Source organism: Equus caballus, chromosome 20 (assembly GCF_041296265.1).
Source record: "Equus caballus isolate H_3958 breed thoroughbred chromosome 20, TB-T2T, whole genome shotgun sequence".
NCBI classification, from domain to species: Eukaryota; Metazoa; Chordata; class Mammalia; order Perissodactyla; family Equidae; genus Equus; species Equus caballus.
In genome coordinates, this window is record NC_091703.1 from 19564293 (window position 1) to 19589088 (window position 24796).

Here is a 24796-nt window from a genome sequence, read left to right on the forward strand (position 1 = left end):
TTGTTTTGCCCACTTAATGTACCATAGTTTTCAACTCTTCGCCTAATTATAACTTCTCATGTTTCTAGCAATTTTTTGTCACTACAAAAAATACTATAATAAACATCCATTTACTATCTTTCTAAACTTCTTTGTTGCAAACAAATTCTCTCTAAACTCTTCCTAAACTTCTAATAATCTTAATAGAGCTGCTTTTATTTCTAGGATGTGTTGAAGACCCAGAGGATATAGCTAGGTCAGTAGGTATGCGTATTTTTTTTAAACAGGTGTTTCTATAATAGTTCTCCATAAGCATGAAGAAATTTATATTCCCACCAGCAATAAGAGTTACGCTTTCCCTCCTAAACTCACCCTTGCCACCATCTTCTCCATCTTTAGGTCATTTCATCACTTTTTAATGCTACGTAACTACACATGGGGCCATAATCCTGGCTACACAGGCACCAGTATGGGAGACTTAAGTCCTCTACCTCCCATGCTCTGCTCTCTTGCTCCTGACATTAAGGCGGGGCTCTCTGGCCATATCAAGGACCAATTTCAACCTAGCCTGCTGGGCTTCAATCTGGCTGTTGCCTTCCTTATGTGATATCCACACCTTTCAGTTTCTCTGTCCTCTAGCATCCTTCAGCAGTCCTCTGCATGAAGACGAGAGATGCCCATTATCACCACTTCTCTGGAGCTTAAGTTCTCAACATCTTAATAGAGAATTGTGGAATTAGTTGTTTCTCTTTTCATTTTCTCTTTTTTTAAAAAAAAAATTTATCTTCTCTGTTTTTCTTTCTATTTTCCAAAACCTTCTTTACCTAGATCTTTGGAACAAATGCAGGGCAAAGAGCAGGATTTGAGGACAATTTGAGCACTATACATAAGCACTATGTACTTAAAATATTCCTTCATTTCAATTGTCACACATTGACTATGTGCTTGAAAAAAGCTTCCTAGATAATTCTTTTCCTTGAGGTTCCAAAGAGTTATCCCACCACCAGCCCCCCTGAGATGTTTGCATTTGCAGTGTCTACAGTCTGGGATCCCCTTTCTAGCCAAAAAAGGGCATTCCTATAAGTGGATGCCAAAGGGAAGCAGATTTTCTTCATTTTCTGTTCTCTAACAGGAATTTTCAATGTTGACTAATTAATGGTCCTCCCACTAACATTATTTGATCCTATGCTACAAATTAGCACATGGTCAATTGCACATAACCTAAGAGAACTCTAGAGAAGCCTAAAAGGAAAAAAAAGTGTTTGGAATCAGTTGAATAATCTTTGCTTCTTCATAAAATTATTTCTTTTCTCTGGAAGACAGGTTGGAGAGAAAGAAGATGGTGGAATTTCTGAGCAGCACCTGCAGTGATATGCACATGAGGACTATGATCATGTTCTCTGGCCTCTATGACATTGGAAGTGGCAAGAGAAAATATGTGTAACCAGGGCCAAAATAAGTCTTCTTCCTTTCAATCTGTCTTTGACCCTGAATTATTTAGTATTCTCAGAAGAACAATAGGGATCAATCTGATTGACATTATAAGAACGAAAGATTTTACTTTCTTGGAAACTTTTCAAAAAGTCATGGTGGATAAGACAGAGATACAGGCACGATTCTTTTCTCTCAGATTATCTTTCCTGACTAGGCAGGCAGTCGAATGGCTCTGTAAGTGAGAGACCATTGTGATATGAAACAAGGTGATGACTTGCCTCAAACAGGATAGAACTGACATGCCATCACCTTGTAGAGATGTAAGCGCCAAAAACACAGTTGGAATTCTGATGGATAATAATTATTAAATCTGAATAATTAAGCATATCTATTCTTAGGGATTATTTGACCTAATAATTATTACACATAAAAATTAGGTGCATGTTTGAAATCCACATTTTATCACAAATGATGAGTCTGTCGATTCCACCCCATTAGCTAGTTTTTCTTACAGTCTAACGTTAATATAAGGAAAGTCTCTGGGAATCACAGTTTATAACAATAGATGCTTACAGATTCTGCGGATGATAAACTATCAAAATAATTTGCTACTCATGCACAGAACGTCTAAAAACCTGATTCATTTGAAAGCAAATATAGCCCAACCAGAGAGCATTTCATACTTCTCATTCCAGCAACTTCACTAAGAGAAAAGAAAAAGACAAGAGGAAAGATCAACATTTATTTATTGGCCACATTTAAAATGCTGAACACTTTACAGTCATGATTCCCCTTGATTTTCACAACCACTTCATTTATTTATTTATTTTTAAAGATTGGCACTTGAGCTAACATCTGTTGCCAATCTTTTTCTTTTGTTTGTCTTCTTCTTCTCCCCAAAGCTCCCCAGTACATAGTTGGGTATTCTAGTTGTGGTCGCACAACCACTTTATTACTAGCCTTTGGTTATGAGGAAACTGAAGATTTGACAAATAAAGTCCCTTGCCTAGTTCACAGAACGAGTCAAAGATAGAGGTGGGATTTTTAACCCAGTCAGAGTCAACAGCCCAGGCTCTTCCCATACGTCTCAACATGGGGTATCTATTCCACTAGGAGAACACCCCAGAGTGCCAGGAACCAATAACTACAGCATAATTCAATAAAAGAAAAGAAAAAAAAACAAAAGCAAACAAGCCATTTAACTAATAATTAATTTCAAGTTATATGTAGAGTAGAATTTATCAGTCACATGGACTTTTAAAAATAAACTGATGTTTCAATGATATTTCTTACTTGTGACAGCTACTTAAAGTTGTGTTTCCCAATTCCCTGGGGATAAAGAATTTTGTTATTGCCGTCTGCAACTTTCAAAGGAAAGTCGAGAGAAACACCAAGCTGGGGCAGAAACAAACAAGTCATTGGGCCGAGGCAGAGCTTGGGAAGTACAAGAAGTTGGCACGATGTTGGAAACAGCTGCAGAAACATTCATTTTCTTCAATTCATCTTATTTCAGCCATCAAACCAGGTGGGTTAGAGGAACAAAGAAAGTATGAAGTTACTTTCAGGATTTTGCCAAATGTTTCTCTCAAGAGAACATGATTCAGACCTGTTAGATCACTGCATGATTCACAAGGTCAGGATAGCCCTTGGTGATATGTCAGAGACAAAATAGTAATTCTGGAGGTCCTACACTGACAGCATGGAAAACTTTCAGGCAAGCACCTTAAGCTGTTCTGTCTGGCACCGTGAATTTTGTTAGGAATCAGCCCATGATAAAGAACATGTTGACTTATAATATCCTTCAGGGACAATATTTATGTATAAGCTGTAACAATAAACCACAGAGATTTTATTTAGGATGACCAGATAGAAACATGAGACAGAAAAGGAAAAGTTCTGGATTTTAATTTCTTTGTTTTCAATATGGGTCTATTGATGTAGATCACTTTTTGAAATTACCAATCACGCAGTCAATTTAGTAGCACAGACAAACATTATTTTTAAATGAAAGAGAAAAGAAATAGAGTATATTGTCCATAGTAAATGTAGGTATTGTTATGGTAAAATTTTACTTCAATTATGCACGTATTTGTGCACCTCAGTTTGTGAGTAGTGGGATTTCTTAGTGTGTATCACGAAGAAATTTGAAAGTCAGTGGTCTAGATAACAACTAAGACGACTTCCAGGTCTAAAACCACACGGTTCTGCTTTTTTTCAAATTGGTGGTGTCCATATCAACTTTTTGTAGGCCCTGAGCTTCCTGGAGGTTCCTCAGGTATAGAGGTTGTTCAGGTATAGAGGTTGCTCAGGGTCAGCTACAAGTGGCTTCAGAGACGCTGATGTATCAGAGCTGCAATCCACCAAATGCAGGGCAGCTCCACTTTCTTCTCTGGTATATCTTGTATTGTTAAGCAAGATATGCGTTGAAGAACAATACAGTTACTGGAAACAAAAAATAACTCAAGACTTGTAGTCTGGGCATATGCCCAAGAATCTGGAGCCGGTGATCTCCCACACAAACAGAGGAAGAGATGTTAAAATGTGTTGACCTTCTACTAAGGGCCAAACACATATATTTTATGCATTACATGTTATACATGTTAGTTTATTTCATTTTCACAATCCTCTTAGTTCATTATTATGTCTCGCCCCACTCTTTTCATAGTCGAACAAAATAAGCCTTAGAAAAGTAAGTAAATAACTTGATCAAGGTCACGGATTTGAACCAACTAGATTTGAGCTGGGTCTGTCTGATTTTAAACCTTATGTACTTTTCACTGCACTACTGTCTCCACAAACGAACACGTTCCCCTTATCCCTAACGCTGAAAGAAACAAATGATGCCAAATGCTCTTTGAAAATGCAATTTGAATTTTCTTTGGAATTATGAAGGGTTCTGGAAGCTTAGTTGAACCAAGTATTATAGTTGGAAATTTTTTCGAAATTAGAAGTGAAAGAAGAAAAGGCAAGAATGTAGAGGGAATTACAGATAGATAAGATCTCTGATACCAACACATCTTTTTAGAACTACCCTCCGAAAAACAAACTTAAAAAAAGGGGGAATGCTGAATTCGGCTTTCACAAAGTAATGAACAGCTGGAGTGTTTCTGCATGATTTATCCTAATGTAACAAGTTTGGAATTTTTAAGGTTTGAGGAGGAGAGATGAAGTAAAGTTCATGTTAGTTTCTGGTTATCTTTGTAGTGGTTACCCTTTGACACCAAGGAATCTTCAACTTGAAAATCTAGATAATTGAGAGTCATCGCCAGAGCTTAGAGCATTAACATTCCCACCTAAGAACCCGCTACCCATTGAAACGAGCCTCTTTTGTGTGGAGTCATGTCTTGGCTCTCTCGCCATAGCATATGCTTCTCCACCAGCACCAGCACCGTACCAGCATTTCAATGAGGACAAGTTCACAGGAGACCTTCTTCAAACACCGAGCTTCTGGTTCATTCAAATTTCTGTTTGGGCTAGTGGAGAAAGGACAGATGTGCCAGCAAACCATGAACATCTGGAGAGTTTAGCTGAGTGGGCCAGGCTACTCTCCAGAGGTATGATGACCTCCTCTCATTCGCAGGGGTGGGAACCTCTATTTCAAGAGTGGCAAGAGCCCCCACCAACCTGCCAGGTCACATTTCTAGGTCACAGATGAATGGTACTGTTACAATCATGCCACGCTTTAAAGACCTTATTTGGACAGTAAATTGGCTTGTATAAAATATGAAGAACCTGACTGATTTCAATGCCCCAGTGAGATATTGGAGCCCACAGGGAAAGGGCAAAGAGGGTGTGATTCTCTCCAATCAAGTAACTAAGTAGCAGCTGTTCCCATACGCAAAGAAGTACAAATGACTCTGCTACAGAGATAGGCTTACAACAAATTCAAACTAATCTTTGTGAAACTGTGCTCTAAATGATTAGTGTTAACAACCGTTTACTAAGACTGTTGCATTATTTTCTCTCCTCAGGATTTCAGGGCCCAGCAAACCTCTCCTGTTCTTATTTTGTCATTTCATTGCAGCATCTTTTTTTCACATCTACAAAGAAAAAAAATGCCAAGAATCTGCACAAAGATGTGGCTGTTAGGAAAAAAAAAAAAAAAGCGCTGTTTATTCCTATTCAGGGCATGAACAGTCGATTCCACCCAATTATTTCATACAAATCAGTAGATGGCTGTGATCCACAGAAGTTCTGTAGGCTGACCAAACACTTGAATCTGTCATCTATTTATATTCAGGAGTTGAGAGAATGAACTATAGAGGTCCAACTCAAGGTCTCATTTTGCCTATAAGTATTTCCCTTCTTTCTGCCGGTTAGCCTTTTAATTCAAATAGTGCCAGCTTTCCTGAAGGTTTTATGCCGTTATCCAACTCAGTATTCAGGATTGCTTCCTCCAGCTTCCAACTTCTATCTGACTCAAATCCTGCCCAACTTGGTCACTTTTGTGAGCTGATAAAGCATTAGATATAGGCCATGACAAATGATTGATTAAAAAAATAAGGAGGTTCCAGTCCCAAATAATATCAGAGAGACAGTGAAGCATTGTGATTATTTATTTTTATCTTACCTCTGTACATTTTTTATTATTTTTGGTGGCAACTTTATGGTTAGAAAAGAGGGAGAAAGAAAGGGAAGGAAAGCAGTTGGAGGAGCAGAAGAGTAGAAGAATGAAGTTTTGGCCACTAGATGAGGGAGGAAAATGTGGTTAAGAGGCAAAACTGAAATTTGGAGAGGTCGGACAAGTTGTTGTGTGGGAAATGTACCCACTGTCTTTCACTGAATATTCCTTGGACCTACACCAATACCCCTTACTCTCAATCTGTCACTCTTACGTTCTTTTCCTCTTCTCCCCACAAGCAAACAAATTAAAAAGATAATCAGCTCCATTTAGGGCCTTAGTCAGAAACATAGAGTACCTGTCAGAATGCATTACAGTACAAAAAGAGCAGGAGGTTGAGGTAAGATGCCTGAGCTGGCATCCCGGCTGTGTCTTTGTAACAATGCTGCTAGGCGAGCTCCCAAGAAATCAGAGAGAATAACTTTTTGTTCAAAATGCCCTTTCTCCCAGCCAATTTGGCAATACACCTATATATAAGGTTGTCTCTGTCAGGAGAAATAGACAATAAAATGGTTTGAGGTGATCAAACAACAAAGACATTTATGATTTTTATCTCTCAGTTTCAAGTTAAGTATAAGCACAATGAACCTGGGCTGCTTCTCTCGTTGGTTTCTCTTGTTGAATGAATCTTTCTCATTCGTTCTTTGAGGTTTGCGTCATCTCTTTTGATTTAATTTTGTACCTATGCAGCTGTTCTCTGCTTTTCACAGATCTTTTAGGTGTGCCTCCCTAGCCTGAGCTTTTGAATCAAGAACAACCTGATGGCTTTATTCACAAATGCTATGACTTTTCTGAAAAGTTCAAGTACAAGGTTTCAACCAATTCCCTTTTGCTTTGAAATTTCTTCAAAGATTTCTTGCTTCTGGAAGCTACGACTCAGAGCAAGACACAGATACAAGACTATGTCATGTCTATATGACATAAAACCAGTGACTAACAGGTTGTTCATTAAAAAAATATTCTGGCCAGCGAGGATATCTATCAGAAAAGTTGTTTGACAAATTACATGAAAAGAAAACCATCATATGTATGAGTTTTTCACTTCTTATTTGCTCTCTTAGCATGGACACAGACAGAAACATAGAAATTAGACATATGTGAAAGAAATAAGTGGTAAGAGAAATTCATTGATCATTTTTTGGCATCTAAAAAAAACAAGTTTTTGGTGAGCATTCTATGGGTTTAATGAATAGGAAACTATGCCTTTTACATATGTATTTCCTAATACATTTCAACAAAAGGAACAAAATACAAAACATATAAAAACTAAGACAACTTCTTTTTAAGTGAAAATTAGGTTTACTTTTGTCATTTTGCATATGATTTCCCTGTTTCTTCCTTTGCCTCTTTCGTCAAAAGGGCAAAGTGGCAAAATCCCAGAGCCCAGCTCTGCTCTTTAGGGCTCGTGTTCACTTAGCCATCTTCTTTCCTGACATACCCTCCTCCTGATGTTAGGTAAACACTAGCTGTATTCTCTCCACGTTCTGTCCTTAGCCCACCTTCAATTTAAATGTTCAGGGACCTATTATCCACTGGATAATAGTGTTTAGTGTGTAGGATTTATCCATGTCCTCCCCCATTCCTTTTATTCTTAACTTTTCCCCATTTTTCTTCTCGTTAGCACTGCACTCTGACCACAAATGAAGGAAAGGACAATAAGGTGTTCGGTGTTATGGTAGAAGGATTAACCATATTAAAAATCAAAAAGAGTGTCTCAACTGAGGTATTGGATTATCCATGGTTGTTGCATGTTCATAATTGAGAGTTAGCTGTATTTAGCCATAACCACTCCCAGCCAATTTGGCACAACACCTATATATAAGGTTGCCTCTGTCAGGAGAAATAGAGACAATATAAGGCTTTGAGGTGATCAAGCAACAAAAATATGTTAAGATTTTTACCTTTCAGTTTCAAGGTAAGTATAAGCACAACGTGAATCTGGGTCGCTTCTCTCATTGGTTTCTCCCGTTGAATGAATCTCTTTCGGATTCATTGAACAGCAGAGTGAGGACTTTAAGAACTGACTCTATGAGGTGCAACATCTAATTTACTTCTGGGTATACTCCAAAAAGGGTCACTGTGTAAAGAGATAAACCAAGGTCTTCCATATTCCCCTTTCTCCCCACCCACTTCTAATGAAGGGGTAGCCGCTCCACGTAAATTTTAAAAGTAAATTTGAATGTTCTGCCTCTGCTAATAAGCACCCAGAAGATCAAACACAGACATTACTCACACAATACCAGCATTGCTGAAACTACAAACACATCATTTTCTATTGCAAGCAGAGCAAGAAACAGCTATTTTTAAGGATCTGCAGAGTGATTTGATTGTGTACAAAAGGAGAGAGAGAAAATCACACCAGAGTGAAAATTGTATTACACACATGAGGAAGGTAACTTATGTCTGTGCACAAGGAATTTTCGGGTATGGAATGAAGTTCATAGAGCCCTTGACTGCAGCAATATACTCTAGAACTTTTCACTGGAAAAGTATTATTAAGGAATAAATATTTTGTTGTTGATAAGGTGGTGAGCTTTTGTTTTGATTTTCTGTATTATTTTAGGGCAATTGTTATTAGGGCTTTGTCCAAAAGCATTTTTTAATAACTAATAATTGGTGATTGCTCTTCCAGGAGTTAATCCCTCTCTCATAAAAGCAAAAACAGAATTTTATATATAACTACTTTCTTGGTATGGTCTACATTCATTATGGTATTTGAAAAAGTTAGAGAACCCCATGGGATTGTTATTAGGATGAAATGAAATACTCAGCATCAAAAAAATCAGAAATGATGGGCACATATTAGATGCTCTATATATGTTAGCTGTAAAGAATAATTTCTTTCCAAAGCCCGATGTTTTTTCCAGTGTGGAATGTTCCAAGTTTTTCTTCCTCATCATTCTTCATTCTGTGAGGTTGGAATGAGTAATTGGTCCAGCCCCTTTCAGTCTCAATCTCTTTTTCTGTCTCTGTCTCCCTGTCTTTCCTCTCTGTCTCTGTCTCTGTATCTCTCTCTCTCCTTAACTTTCTCTATACAAAATGCAGAGAAAAATAAAAGAAAATGTTTACTAGTTAGAAAAGAACAATTTCTTGAGACTCTTTTCTGAGAAAAGTACACTAACCCTTTTTTTTTGTTTGACTTAGATTTTTAATCACATTTGGCAAAAAAAAAAGAGGGGAATAAAAATTAACTGCCAAGCCATTTGCATAGATGAACCTATGAGTTAATATAACCAACAACTTAGCCATTAAACTAAAATGAACTTAGCTTCAGTCACTATAATCTCTACTACCTCAGTTTCCTCAATTTGTTTATGTCAATAAAATACGTTAAGTATTATTGGAGGAAACCACATATTTATCTTATATAGTATCACTTTCTATTCAGTAGTCCCTGGATATTAATGATAAAAGCAAAATATCTGGTGTCTTTCTACTATACCCACATGTCTTTACTAAGAAAACTGATCTGGTAGAAACTAACCATTTTAATATTTTAGGAGATTACCTTCAGGTTTAGATATGTCTGTGCATATGTGTGCATACATACGTATACACACACATGCACACACATATATATAGATACCTGCATTTATCCACATAGACTCACACAAGCATATACGTACAGAGAAAGAAAGTTATAACAAAAATGCAATTTAATGCCCTTTTTAAAAAACTTAATATTTATCACAGATCTCATAGTTGATGTTTTTGACAATCATATCCAAGCATGCAAATACTATCCAAATGAAATATAGAATATTTCCATCACTGGGCAAAGTACCCTGGAGTCCTTTTCCAAATTCCTATTCTCCAGAGGCAACTACTTTCTAAGTTCTGTCACTATAGATTAGCTTTGCCTGTCCTTGGAATTCAAACAAATGGAGTAATACAGTATGTTTTCTTTGGTATCTGGCTTCTTTCATTCAACATCATGTTTTTGAGGTCATTTCACCCTGTTGAGTTTGTCATAATTTTTTCCTTTTTTATTGGCATATGAATAATCCACAAATTATTTGTTCACATTCCTGTTGATGAATATTTGGGTTTTTTTCTGGCTATTAAGAATATGGCTATTATCAACATCTTATAAAAGATGTTGTGTGGATATGTGTTTTTAGTTTTCTTGGATAAATAGCTAGGAGTGGAATTACTGAGTTAAGGGTAAGTACATGTTTAGCTTTATAAGAAGCTGCCAAACTGTTTCCCAATATGATTGGACCACTCTTACCAGCAAAGTATTAGAGTTCCATGTGTTCTACATCCTTGCAAATATTTGATATCACCAGTCTCTTTCTCTCTCTCTCTGTTTTTTTTGGTCAACGAAGTGGATGTAAAATAGTACTTCATTATAAATTTAATTTGCTTTTTCCTTCTGACTAATGATATTAAGGATATATTAATATGTTTATTGGCCTTTTTGGAGAAGTGTATGTTCAAGTCTTTTAACCATTTTATTTTGGGTTGTTTGCTTTTTATTGTTGTTTTGTAGGAGCTTATTTTTATATATTTTGAATAAAATTCTTTTTTGATAAATATGCATTACAAGTATGTTTTTCCTCCATGCTATATTCAATGGAGTTTGTGACAAGAATATTTTAATTTGGGTGAATTCCAATTTATCAATTTGTATTTTTTATATCTTATCTAAGAAATATTTGCCTATCTCATTGAAGTCACAGAAATATCCCCCTACGTTTTCTGCTAAAAAGCTAGATTATCAAAATTTGGTTGTCCATATATGGCTAAGTCTATTCTTGGACTGTTTTGTTACATTGATCCATTTTTCTCTCTCAACACCAATACCACACTGCCTTGATTACTGTAACTTAATATAAGTTCTGAAATCATGTAATGCTAATCCTCTAATTTTGCTCTTTTTCAAAGGTATTTTGACTATTCTAGGTACTTTGCATTCCATATGAATTTTAGACTCAACTTGTCAATGTCAATTTCTAAAAAGAGAAACTCCTGGGATTTTGATATGTTGCACTTACACTGTAGATCAATTTAGGGAGAATTGGCAGCTTAAAAATATTGAGAATTCTGATCCACGTTCGCTATATATCTTTCCACATATTTAGGTCCTCTTCAATTTTTCTCAGGAATGTTTTCTAGTTTTTACTGTACAAATCTTGAAAATCTTAAGTCAAATCTATCCTTTCATATTTTTTATGCTATTGTAAATGGTATTGTTTTTCTCATTCAACTTCCAATTGCCCATTGTATATAAAAATTGATATTTTTACATTGATCTTATATCAAGCATGGTTGCTAAACTCATTTATTATTCTAGTAGTTATGTATAGATTCCATTGGATTTTCTACAATCATGTCATCTGTGAATAAAGAGAGTGTTAGTTCTTTCTTTCCTTTTTAGTTCTTTTTCTTGCCTAATTGCACTGGCTAGACTTTCCACTACGATGTTGACTAGAAATGATGAGAACAAGGATTTTTGTCTGTTGTCGCTTCCCAATCTTAGGGGAATGCAGTCTCTCTTTCATCATTAAATATCATGTTAGTTTTACGTTTTTCTTAGATGCTCTTTATTAGGTTGAGGAGTTTCCCCTCTACTCCTAATTTGTAGAGGATTTATATAAGAAACGAATGCTGGATTTTGTAAAATTCTTTTTCTGTATCTATTGAAGTGATAACATGGTTTTCTTCTTTAGTTTGTTAATATGGTCAAGTACATTCAGTAATTGATTTTGCAACCTTGCATTCTTGGGATAAACTCCACTTGGTTTCAGGAGAAAGATGAGTTCAGTGCATTCTCTGTTAAGCTCCATAGTTATTTTAGTTAGTGAAATTTGCTCTCAGATTTGGCAAAATTAAACCAATAGTTTCTGTTTTTATTTTTGTTACCAGTTTTGCTTGTGTGTTTGTTTTTCTCCTCTATCCTCATGGGGATTTTAGGGAAAAATCAGAGATACTGTGTTAGGGACAGCTTGTCAGGCAACATTTTAAACTAGAAGGCCATTAGAGTCCTTCACTGCCATTTAAAGCCCTCATTCATGCATTTCACATTAATCTGTCAGCAACCACCTACAGAACATTTGACTTTGTGACCCTGCCTTACTCATATCTTCGGTGCTAAGTATAATTAATCACTCTCTCTGAATAAGCCAGCCTCTGATCCTTCACTATCCAACTCACCACTGCAGAATTTTATGGAGAAAATATTCCTTCTAAAGCCATGTCATTAAAATCAGAGAAAGAGAGAAGACTTGTTTTGCAGCATTTGAGTAGACCAAGTGTGTTTTCTCTTTACTTTCTTCTCGTTGTTTTTACAGACATGAAAAATATTTTAGCATTACCATAGAGACCTCTTGTCATCTTAATAATGTATGGCAAGAACTAGCATGGGGAACTCAAAATGACACTGAATTTAGATCTTTTAAATTTAGGTTTTAATCCTGATTCTGTTTCCAACAAGCTTTTTTATCCCACTGGTTCTCAGTCTCTTCACCTGTAAAATCAGTGTCCCTTTCAACCCTCTCATTCTACAACAAAGGAAAAATATTACATAAATTTTCACGGAGTGAAAGCCATTGACGAGATATATTAGATTATAAAATTATAGCCCATAATTCCAAACTTCACAGGATTGAGATCAATCCTTTTCTTAATCTGGTAGAATTTCCCTGAGTTCAGAGGACCAACACTGAATTAACCTAATTTCTCCTTCACTGTGATCCTATAATGCAATTCACCTTCCCGGTTTCTTTTCTTAACTTTTTGGACTAATCAGTTCCTTAATTCATTTTTCTGTCCCCACAACTAGAGTCGGCTTCATGGACATTTGACCAATGCAATTGCTTGGTGTCCCACACTTGGTTTAATGCTCTGCTGCTGGAGTCTTGAAATTCTTAATAATTTTATCTTTGAACTTGTGTTTTATAAGTGAAGTCCCTTGGAATAATAGAACATGCTCATGAGCAGATGAGAAATGCACAATACGCACTCCTTGCCTCTCTATTCACATATAGTATTGGTGATGTCTCACAGGTTCAGAATTCTGGCTAATCCATGATGTGTGGAAGTTCAGCAAGACTCAGAGTAAGCACAAGGTAAACAAGTTATATCTACAACTGAGTAAGGCAGAGGTGGGGAGCTCTGACAGCCCCAAGAGACCACACTTTCTGTTCAAACCAGAACTTGCTTCCAACATGCAAAAAAGGCAGTGGTATTCTAAGAAACACAAATAAATAAGAAACCCTATTGTATTCTTTCTTAGTAGTGTTACTTTCTTGCATTAGTCAAACACTTATGGGGAAAAACCGTGACATAGAAGGAATGGGAAAAATAGGACCCATAGTTCTTTCCTTTTTTTTTTTTCCAGTCATTCCTTACTCATTAGTAAACCAAAGGTAGAAAGTTTTAGTAGAATGTGTGCATATGAAGAGGTAAAAAATCGTTGAGTTATTTTTGTGTAGTGTTTCCACTGTTCTGGTGAGAACAAAATACATATGCATGTATGAACTACAAAATATGTCATTTTGGCAATTCTGCATACAATTAAATGCTTTTACATTTGCATTCAAAACTGGCATTGCATAATTTCTAAAACAGCAAAATTCATGTGAATAATTTAAAATTTTTATTTTTCTTAACTTAGAATGATATTAAGTAAATGAAAGATACCACGATAAGTTGAAAGAGATCATCGAAGAAAGGAAACTCCTTGTATTTTAGTACCTTAATGGCACTTTTTTCCTATATTTTGATCAAAGGGCTCTGCACTTTCATTTTGCACTGAACTTGCAAGTTATGAAGCCTGCCTTACCCACCTCTCCTTAGTATTCCCCATCTTTTATCTTAGTTGATCTAGGAGGAATCCTGCTTTATCTTACTAAGCTTCCAGAAGCCAGAACTGCAGTCCTGTGGTCAACTCCTGCTACCTACTGGTTGATGTGACTTATAACCCGGACCTCTGACTCTTCTCAGACCATGCCAACATGTCTTCCACTTTCCCAGTCATCTTACTTCAGCTTCTGAGATTTTATGTATCATTTCCCTATATACAAAGGGTCTGCTTAGTCACCAGTTCCTGGCCTTTGTCATAGTCAGCCCTCAATTACTTGGGCTCAAATGTTTATACGGTCAGGGACACAAAGTGGAAAAGGCTCATTCATTCTTCGAAGCTGGTTTTATTTATTTTATATCCTATGAAAGACAAAGCAACTTAAAGTAAATTCAGATATTATTGGTTTCAAGTACACACCCAAATTCCACCTTTTCAATAGATAGGTCATGAGATCTCATCAAGTTAGTACTGAAAGAACTGTCAAACACTTAATGTGTAATCCCTCAGGTACAGATGAGCAAATTGACACCTAGGGAGAATACGCGATTTGCCTGCTATCACACAACTAATTAGAAACAGGACTGGAACTAGGATCAAGATCATCTAACTCCTAGTGTTTCATCCAGTACAGGTAAGGTTACTGATTGGGATCATAATAGAAAAAAGTTTCAATACTAGGTATCTAGAAGGGGTGGGGCAGAAAAACAACATTGTAATTTTGAAGCCATTACTTTTCAGACAACCATAATCATCAATACCAGATCTGGTCATGTGTTATTCCCTCTACCATCCCCTCAGTCTTTACTATCCAAATAATAGTCCAGGACTGTCAGTATCAGCATCACCTGGAACCTGTTAGAAATGAAGACCCTCAGGCCCCACCTCCAAGCTGCAGAATCAGAATCTGCATTTTAAAAGGCCCCCAAGGTGATTTGAATGTATTTTAAAGTTTGAGAACATCAAGCTCAATTTAAAATGCATTTTAAAGGCAAAGAGACAGGGAGTGAGAGACACCGAGAGAGAAAGAAGAGAGGGAAAGAAAAGAGGGAAAGAAAAGTGCCACTAAAAATCTCTCATTCCATCATGTTTAATATGAAGTCAGGGACTTAGTTCCATTGTTTCCTTTACTCATTTTTCTTCTTTTTCTTATTTTTTTCAAGTCTTTTTGTTGCTGTTGCTGTTATTATACTGAAGAGCTACATGAGGCAGAAAGCTTGGCAGCCTTCCCACAATCCTCAGCATGTGGGAATAGAAAGTAACAAAGTGTTAGCCCCTGCCAACTGGTGGCTCCGTGTAAATGTCTCTGTTAACAACCAACACTGCTGCTAGCAGCCATCGGAGCAAAGCGGCAAATCTGTTCCTCTCTCCGGTGTGCAAAACACCACCGAAAAAGTCACCTAATTACTTGATTAAGACGTATCAATCCCGAAAATTGTTGATCTAGAACATTGAGCCTCTGATATTCAGTTCATTCTTGATTAAACAGAAGAGTTTCAACCTGACTCTTATCTGTTATCTTCAAGGACTGTGTGCCACTCAGAGGATGGTAACAGTGGAAGCTTTTTATGGGGGAGAAGAAAAAATAGTTTGGGGCCAAATCTTTTCGGTTGTCGCAATACGGCCCTTCAATAAGTCCCTGCGGCAATAATTGGAAAAGATGGTTGATCCTGGAAAGATTATGCGTCTATAGATCTCTCATAATGTTTGGGAAAATTATTATTTTTGTAAACATCCTAATTCTGTTTTGAAAAACACGGAGAATTTTCTCCCATACCTAAGATACAAAGACCCCACCCTACCTCTGCCCTATTTAAATGCATTGTTGAGGAGGATTTCCTTTTGCCTGATCTCAAATTCCTTTTCAATTTCTCTCTCCTCACAAGATGCAGTGAATCTGGCTCAGAATCCACCTGGGGTGGGAGAGGATGCAATTTAGTGACAAGCTGCTTTTTTTGGTTATGATGTCATGTCATCACTTTAAGAGCAGTAGGTGACCCACCTTCAGAGATCACCAGCACTAAGATTTGAACAATAATGCAAAAGTTCTTACAAAAGATTGAGTTTTCCTTGAAAGCTAAGGTGAGGGGAAAGAAGAATAAGACAATATCCCAAGTAGCCATATTATGGCTAGCTATTTTAAAGAAGCACTTTCTATTTTGAACTAAAATAAATAGGTTCCACTTTCCTCCCAGAAACAACTTCCTTGATTTAAAGAGAATGAAAATTTGCTTTTATTACCAACTTCCTACTTACATTCAAGTAGAGTCATTTGCCATAATTCCTTGGTTTCTTCTTTATATCACCACTTGGCCATTGTCACATATACAGAGATGACTGTCTGGATTGATCCCCAGCTTCTTTCTATTTCCCAAGTATTATGAAAGAAACCAGGCAGCAAGAGAATATCATCTGTGCCGCTTGTACTTCCAGAAGAGTAACTCAGCTTGGCCCAATGCTAAAGCCCCGGTCCAAACCACTCATATAATCTCAGGCTTTAAAGATAACGGAGTTTGCTTATTTGGTGTTATCATAGTCTAAACTAGAATCCAGTAGTGAAAAAGAGGCTTTGGTGGCCCACTTTTAGCACTGTAAGTATACAAATGGGTTTCAGCTGGCACCAAGATGGCTTTGCAAGCTGAAATAATTCTCATTTTGCCAAAACAATAGGGAGAATTTCCAGAGTCAGTCTCCCCTGTCCAACATGGATGTGGTAGTAGAACAGGATTTACTGTATCTTGACCAACACTCAGCCAAAATCTTCTAGGGAATCTCGGCTTTTAATATTGCACCCTATTATCACAGTCTGTGCTCTTAACTATTACAGTACCACATCCTTGTCTCCATAGACACTGAAAATGTCCTAAGCATTTAAAGTACATTTCCAGTCCTCCTCTTACAATGAAAAATGATTCAATATCCTCTTTAAACTGTGTTCTTATTTTAGGTTCAGAAAACTAGTCATGGTATATAGGTCACGGGAAAGATGCCTGATTGTCTTTTGAGACAGTTCGATCATAGTTTAAGCAAAACACAAGCCACATACACATCTACCTTTTATCCTCTTATTTGGGTGTTTCAGGAACACCTAATGACAAACATGCCAGTGATCTTTCCAAAAGATATTAGCTGATAACTACTGGCAAGAGAAAACACACAGATTCTTGAACTTGTTACATGCGTTGTATAGTAGATTCATCTGAATGGACATTGGGTGCGAAAATACTGATAGTTCTGGAACAAGGGAATTAGCTTCAAGATTTCCAAAATTATTCACTGCTATCTCTTCAGATCAAAATCATTAGACAGTCCAGGTAGTTCCTCATGTCTGCATCCAGGTCACTGAACTTTACCACTGTCTATGAAGTAACAACTAACCATTTATTTGGGGCAAGTTCTTATAGAATACTGGGAAGTTCCTAGAGAGTTTTTTTAAAGTTATGTGCACTCCCATCCTAGTACAGGATTATTTATAATAAAAGAAGAAGATGCACAAAATGGAATCCAGGGTAGAAAAAAATATCTCTGAGCCTTGGTATGATTCATAGCCAATGAGATCATTCTTACACAGAAACAAGGATAATGGAAGCTTTAAGCAAACCTGACATACCTGACTAGTCTCTATTTTTTTTTTTAACTTTTTCTTCCTTTTCTTCTCCAGAGCTTTCCTCTTAATTCTCTTACCACATTTTTAAGGCTCATATTTTAGACTCCTTTCCTCTACTCAGATAGGATATCATTCCCCAGTGTTCTATCTTTTACACTCTTCTATTTGTTCTCCCTGGGTAATTTAATTTACTCCCATGACTAATATCTAAACTCATGATTTCCAAATATACATCATTTATTCCATTCTCTTTTCTAGGCCAGACCTCCCATTCATCTCCGCTCTTATGGCCTTAGGACAGTTTTTTCCTACCATGTCTAAAACCAAACTCAAAATCCTACTATCCTTAAGCTGCTATCACTTCTTATGCTTCCAAGCACAATTAGTAATATCTACATCTAGTCCATAAACTGAAATTAGAAACTTGGGATCATTCTTTCTCCGATGCTAGACTCTAAGCTGCACGATTGCAAGGACTTTGTTTTAGTAACCCTTGTATACCCAATGTGAAGCAAAGTACCCAGCACATTGCAGGTGCTTAATAAATATTTAATTAATAGATTAATAAATTCTGGACTCATTTTTCCCCCTGCTTTTATTATCCATTTTCTTACCAAATTTTGTAGTTCTATTCCAGAAGCATTGCTGGAACTCATCCTCTTTTCTCCATTTCTAGTGTATCTGCTATGGACTTTCACTTCTTTGCCTCTTATGTCTTCTCATGGCAGTCTTTCCTCCATATTGCCACAAGGGTTATCTTCCCCAAACAAAAGTCTGACTATGCCATTCTCCCATGGTAAAACTCCTCTCATGTAGTCTTCAGCCCAAGAATCTAGTTTCTCACCATTTGCCTTTTCTCCATGATAAACCTTATGTTCTACCCAGTGGAGTGCATCCGTTCTTAAACACAATGCTCATTCTCCAATTTCCCATTGATTTGTTCATTCTTTTCTTTGCTTGGAATCCCCTTCCACTCTCCTTGCCTCATGGCAGGGCAACTCAATATCATCTCTTTGGTGAAGTTTCCTCTGCTCCATGGATTCTTCCTGTCTTGTCTGCCCATTGCAGTTTGCTCAGCATTCTCTTGAAGAATTTTCATATTATTTTTATTTCATGCCCATTTTGCCTGCTGTGTTGTGAGTTCCTTCAAAGAGGAATCATGTCAAATTTATTTTTTCTGTCCCAACTGTTCAGCAAGATTGTAGCATACAGTGACCATTCAGTACATGTTTCAGAGTAAGTTCTTGTCTGGAATATTGAGAAGAGAAACTCTAAGTCTGAATTTAATAGGAAATGGAAGCCTGTTTTCACCAAAATTCTGGAAGACTTTAATATCCCATAAAGAAACTAGTGATCAAAGCATCATTACTATTAAAACCCAGGTCTGAAATGGAAAAGGGCAAAGTGCTAAGAGAAGAGACAGACAGAGAGGAGTTAAGAGTTTGTATTTACACCTGTGAGAATTATTTGGACAATTTTTGCTTTTCTGACCTTGAAACATAAGCTTCCAAGAAGTCCACCTACACATGGTTCCCTGATGAGGTCAGCATGAGGTATACTCTAGTGCTTGCAGTTGTTTATCTAAGCAGGAGCAAGTAACAACTGGTACAGTTTCAATCCTACAGTTAAATGAAAAATGATTTGGCACAGACTTCAAAATGTGTTAACATAATTGAGCACTGAGGCAGGGCTAGGGGCAAACTTTATGCTACCTTTCTCTGGAAATTATTTATTTTTTCCCTATTTACAATGTATCACAATCCTCTGAATAGGTAGTAATAGGTGCATATACACATACAGAATGTGGCATTATATTATATATATAATATGGTATATATTATAAATATATATATTATATATACATATGTATGTCAGTGTATTCCATCAGCAAAATAAACTGATTAAAGATGGTTTCATATCCAATAGAATTAAAATTAATTTTGAAAAATTGAAAGGAAAGTGTTCTGCTTGAAATAGTACTATGTCATTTGGAAGTCTTTGAATGAGCCTATATATACGGAGTTGTATTTTCGCAATTTTAACTCACATTATCCATTTTATTTAGCCCTTCATGATACTCTATATCTAACTTAGCAAGTGCTTTGCATTTATCTCAATATCACTAGCTTGTATGCTTTCTTCAGAAGTACCTAGTAAAGATCTCTTTTATTTGAACCGAAGTTGGCCTGAGAAAGGAACATTGTACTCAGTAGATACATAGTAATTTTTTTCTATTTGAATGAATGTATAACATAAATGAGGGATGGCGTCTTTCATTGGGGATCTAGAGCCAAGTAGTCACACGGGAGCCTTGTGGCCCACTGCTAAGCCATAGTGCTCCTGCTATATTGGGGTTGGAGTGGGGAGAAGTCTCTTAGATCCCATTGGGACCATCACTCTCAGCATTCATAGATAGAAGTCTCTGCCAAAGACAACCTCTCCCCACTATTGGCTTCAATTTGAGACAGAAATTCTCATAATTGGAGAAGTAAAATCTGAGAAGGGAGCAAAAAAAGCGCCTTGATTTAACACTATAATAGGTAGGAATTAGTAAAAAGGATCAGATCTTTCCATAAAGACTTTTTTTTTTGGATGAGTAACATCATCAGGGAAAGTTACAGTGAGAAAGCATAAGCCTGGAAAGGATAGGGAAAGAGGAATTTCCAGCTTGAGGAGGGAGAGTGCAATGAAGGAAGACAAATCAAAATAAACTTTCATCTATTTAAACCATTTTCTTATGACCGATCAAAAATGATAAAAATAATAGTGATAACAATAATAATTGAGTGTTATTATATGTCAGACACCGTGCTAACAATTTTTCCTAGGGTTATCTGATTTAATGCTCTAAAGGAATCCTGGGAGACAGGTAGTATTATACTCATTTCACAAATAAACAAAGGTTATAGATGCTAATTAACTTGCCCAAGGTCATACGGTTTAAGAAGTGGTGCAAGGGGGATTGAAACTCAGGTCTGTCTGCCTCCAAACTCCATATGCTTAAAAAGATTTGTTTATATACTGATTTCCACACAGAAAATTCTTATATGTGGCCTCTCCTACTCCAGTTCTCACTTAAATCATAATAAGATTTAATGATAGATGTGGCAAGACTGGGCTCAAGACAGAAACTGAGTTCTTAAAGATACTAAAGAAAGTAACATTTTGCATACCTGAATTTTGATACCTGAGAATACCCCACATGCTTATGGTCATAATGGGGCACTTAATTTGAATGCAATGGACAGGTCAAATTGGAAATTTGGTTTGTGATCTGCCGCAACTCCGCTAGCCAGTTGACCTTAACAAAGGAAATCAGTAATTTTAATTATGAATCAAAAGTGGCTTAAAGGGGCAGATCAAGCACGTTCTCTCAGCTGGAGAAATTTTCCACTTAGATTTTGCATTTAATATTATCATCCTCATTAGATTGCCACTAATGAAGACCAACTAGACATTCATCATCATCATCATCATCACATTATTATACATTATTATTATTAATGAAGAGCAAGCTGGACATTTATTCACTCAAGAAATAGTTACGGAGCCGTACTGTTGGCCAGGTGCTATTGTAGGTTCTGGAGATTCAGCAGCAACCATGACAAACCAGATTATTGCTTTGGCAGAACTTGTGGTCTAAAAGAAAAGAGTGACTCATTATAAAACAGGCGAATAGAGAAAATATACAAGGATTAAAATGGGGTGATGTGAAGGAATGTGGCAGGTGGATTAATTTCAATTATATGGTCAAAGACAGCCTCTCTGGTAAGATGCTTTTTCAGCGGAGGTCTCTATGACAGAAGAAGCCAGTCATGACAAGACTAAGGGCAAAGGCTTTATAATATGTGTTGCTATCTTTTCAGGTGTTTCCGATGCATTTGGTTGAGTATCCTGGGAAACAAATTTCCCATTACCCCATTATCTCTAGCCAGAACTAGTCTGGCTAAATAAATAAATAAATAAATAAATAAAGCAAGTTTTCCAGGTGATTCATCTATGAATCAAAGTTTGAGAACATTGCTCAAAAGGCTGAAAAATCTCTTTGCCTTCTTGCCATTGACTTGTACCTTGACTTGCAATTTGATTTGCATCTTTAGCACAAGTCAAATGGAGGGATTATTAAACATTCAAAATGAATTTTTTAAAAATCAGAAAATCCCAAGTATATTCATAAAACAATAATAAGACAATCGCTTAATCTGGGCAATAAATTTTCAATCCAATTTGTCTGTAATAAAAGTATAACAGGAGGAGGCTACTTCTTCAAATATCTCACGGAATTCAGCTGCCCATCAAAATGATCTAGAAATTGTAAAGTAGTTTCTTTTATTCTCCCAAGATCATTGATTATTAATTGCACATTCACGAGTTTTGAAGAAAAATACACTATTAATTTGGCTTTGTGGGGGATCTTATAAAATTGTGAAAGAGTCAGAGAGGCTGATGAAAGGAAAAGATTAATACCCTTGTAGTGCCAAGAGGGTGACTAATGCGATTACTTCCTTATGAAGCTGTAGCTCTCAAACTATTGATTCCAATTTTAAAAACAAAGGAGATTTGAAGCTCATGCATTGACTTTGTGCCTAAGAATATTTGAAAGTTCTTTTTACAGGAATTAGAAACTTTATTCTCATAATGAGAAGAGCTTTTCCTATGTAGAGTTAGATAATTATCATACTTATGAACAAATTGGCTTTAGCCACATACATATGGGCACAAGAGAGTAAAATGTTACTACACACTTTTTATTTAGTATGGAAATACTAAGCAACCAGAAGTGTAAAAACATAAGGAATTCATTCACTATTTCCATTTCTCCATATTAATAACATCATAGTAACATGAGGTTTTTTATGATATTTATTATACTTTCTTAACTTGGATTCAATGTGTCTGTACTGGTTTTTTTTTTTTTTTCTTTCTGAACACAAATATCTGTCTACACCTACCTGATAATGAGAGTGCATTTTTCAATGAACTGTAGTACCCCTAGTGTACCCCTCATTATGGTTTACTTTTAAATATTGCCGGAATCACATCTTCACTCCACTAAAATAAGTGTTTCATTTTGAATTGAGAATATATCTAGCAGTGTCTTTCAGCTCTTCCTAAGAGAAGTCACCTATCAAACTTCAATACAGACTGAAGGATTCCAGGAGCAAAATAGAGAAAACAGAAAGCAGAATTTCCCTTATAAGACTAACAGAAAGATAAAAGACCTGTTTGAATGAATAAAATTGGTATTTTTAAAATCCCTGTTACCTACAGCTGTATAACAAACCACCTGAAAACTCAAATTTAATATTGTCTCTCGCATTTCTGTGAGTTGACTGAACATTTCTGTGAGTTGTGTGGGATCTCTCAGGCAGTTGCAGTCATCCTCAGTTGGGCTGGATGGCCAAGATGGCTCACTCCCATGACTAGCAATTGATGTTGGCTGTTGGCAGGGAGTATAGGTAGAGCTTCTCCATGTGACTTGGGCTTCTCACATCATGGCAGTTGGGTTCCAAAAGCAGCTGATCCAAGAGACCGAAAATAGAAGTGAATTAGTTATCTATTGTTGTGTAACAAATTACCACAAACTTGGTGGTATAAAACAACACCATTTATTATCTCACAGTTTCTGTGGGTCAGAAGTCTGGACACAACCTACTTAACTGGGTCTTCTGCTCAGGATCTCACAGTGATGCGATCAAGGTGTCAGCCAGAACTACAGTTTCATCTGAGGCCCAAGATCCTTTTCCAAGCTCAACAGTTGTTGGTAAAATTCACTTCCTTGAAGCCGTAGAACTGATGCCAGCTTATATCTTGAAGGCCAACAGGGAGTATACCCTAGCTCAGGGAAGGTCTGAACCATTTTTTTTTTTAAACAACAGCTTTATTCAGATATAATTCACATCCCATCCGGTTCACTCATTTAAGATGTGTAATTCAATGGTTTTTAGTATATTCTCAGAGCTGTTCAACTATCACTACAATCTAATTTTAGAATTTTGTCATCCCAAAAGAAGCTATGTGTCCATTAGCAGTTACTCTCCATTCTACCCCCACTTCCAGCCCTAGACAACTGCTAATTTATTTTTCTACTTTTGGGATATTGTGAATAATGCTCATAATTCTACATGAACACTCATAAATATTCCTATTTTTCCTTATCCTCATCAACACTTGTTGTTTTCTGTCTTTTTTATTACAGCCATCCTAGAGAGTGTGTAGTATCTCGTAATTTTGTATGTCACTGTAGTTTTAAAAAACAACTAATGATGTTGAGCATCTTTTCATGTGCCATTTGTATATCTTCACTGAGAAAATATCTATTCAAAGTCTTTGCCCACTTTTTTAGTTGGGTTATTTATATTTTTATTATTGGGTTGTGTTTAGATATTGTGAACACAAGTTATTTACTAGGTATATGATTTGCAAAAGTTTTTTCCCATTCTTTGGATTGACTTTTTACTTTCTTGATTATGTCCTTTGAATTACAAAATATTTAAATTTTGATGAAGCATAATTTGTCTGTTTTGTTTTTTGCCACCTGTGCTTTTGAAGTTTTATCTAAGGAATTTTTGCCTAACCCAAGTTCATGAAGATTTACTGAAATATTTTATAAGAGTTTTATACCTTTAATGCTTACATTTAGGTCTATTATTCATTTGAGTTAGTTTTTGTGTATGATGTGAAGAGGAGCCCAACTTAATTCTTTTGTGTAGATATCCAGTTGTCCCAGCACCATTTGTTGGAAAAACTAAGCCCTCTTTTAAAGGGCTAACCTGATTGAGGCTGACCTAACCAGGATAACCTCCCTTTGATTAAGTCAAAGTCAAATTATTAGGGACCTAAATTACATCTACAAATCCATTCAGCTTTGCCATGCAAGGTAAAATAATCACTGGAGTGGCATCCATCATGGTCACAGGTTCCACTCATAACCAAGAGGTGGGTATAGTATAAGGCATGCACTCTAAGGCTTGAGAATTTTGGGGGGCATCTTAGAATTCTGCCTGCCACAGGAAGCTGCCAGTGTCTTAAGGCCTGGATTTAGAAACTGGCATAGCATCACTTCCACTATATTCTATTGGTCAAGCAGTCACAGAGCCCACCCAAATGCAAAGGAGGAGTCATAGGCACTACCTTTCAATGAGAGGAGAGTCTAAGAACTTGTGCCTATCTTTAATTTACCACAACCTGCTGTCATACAAAGTAGCTTTAGATAAGATTTTTTATTAAAATATTTTACTTCTAGTTTTCTTTATTCTATCTTAAGATTCTATAGAACTCTGAAAAGCAAGAAGATAACATCTTATAAAGAAAACTTTGGGACAGAATAAAATAGCTACCTAGGTTCACA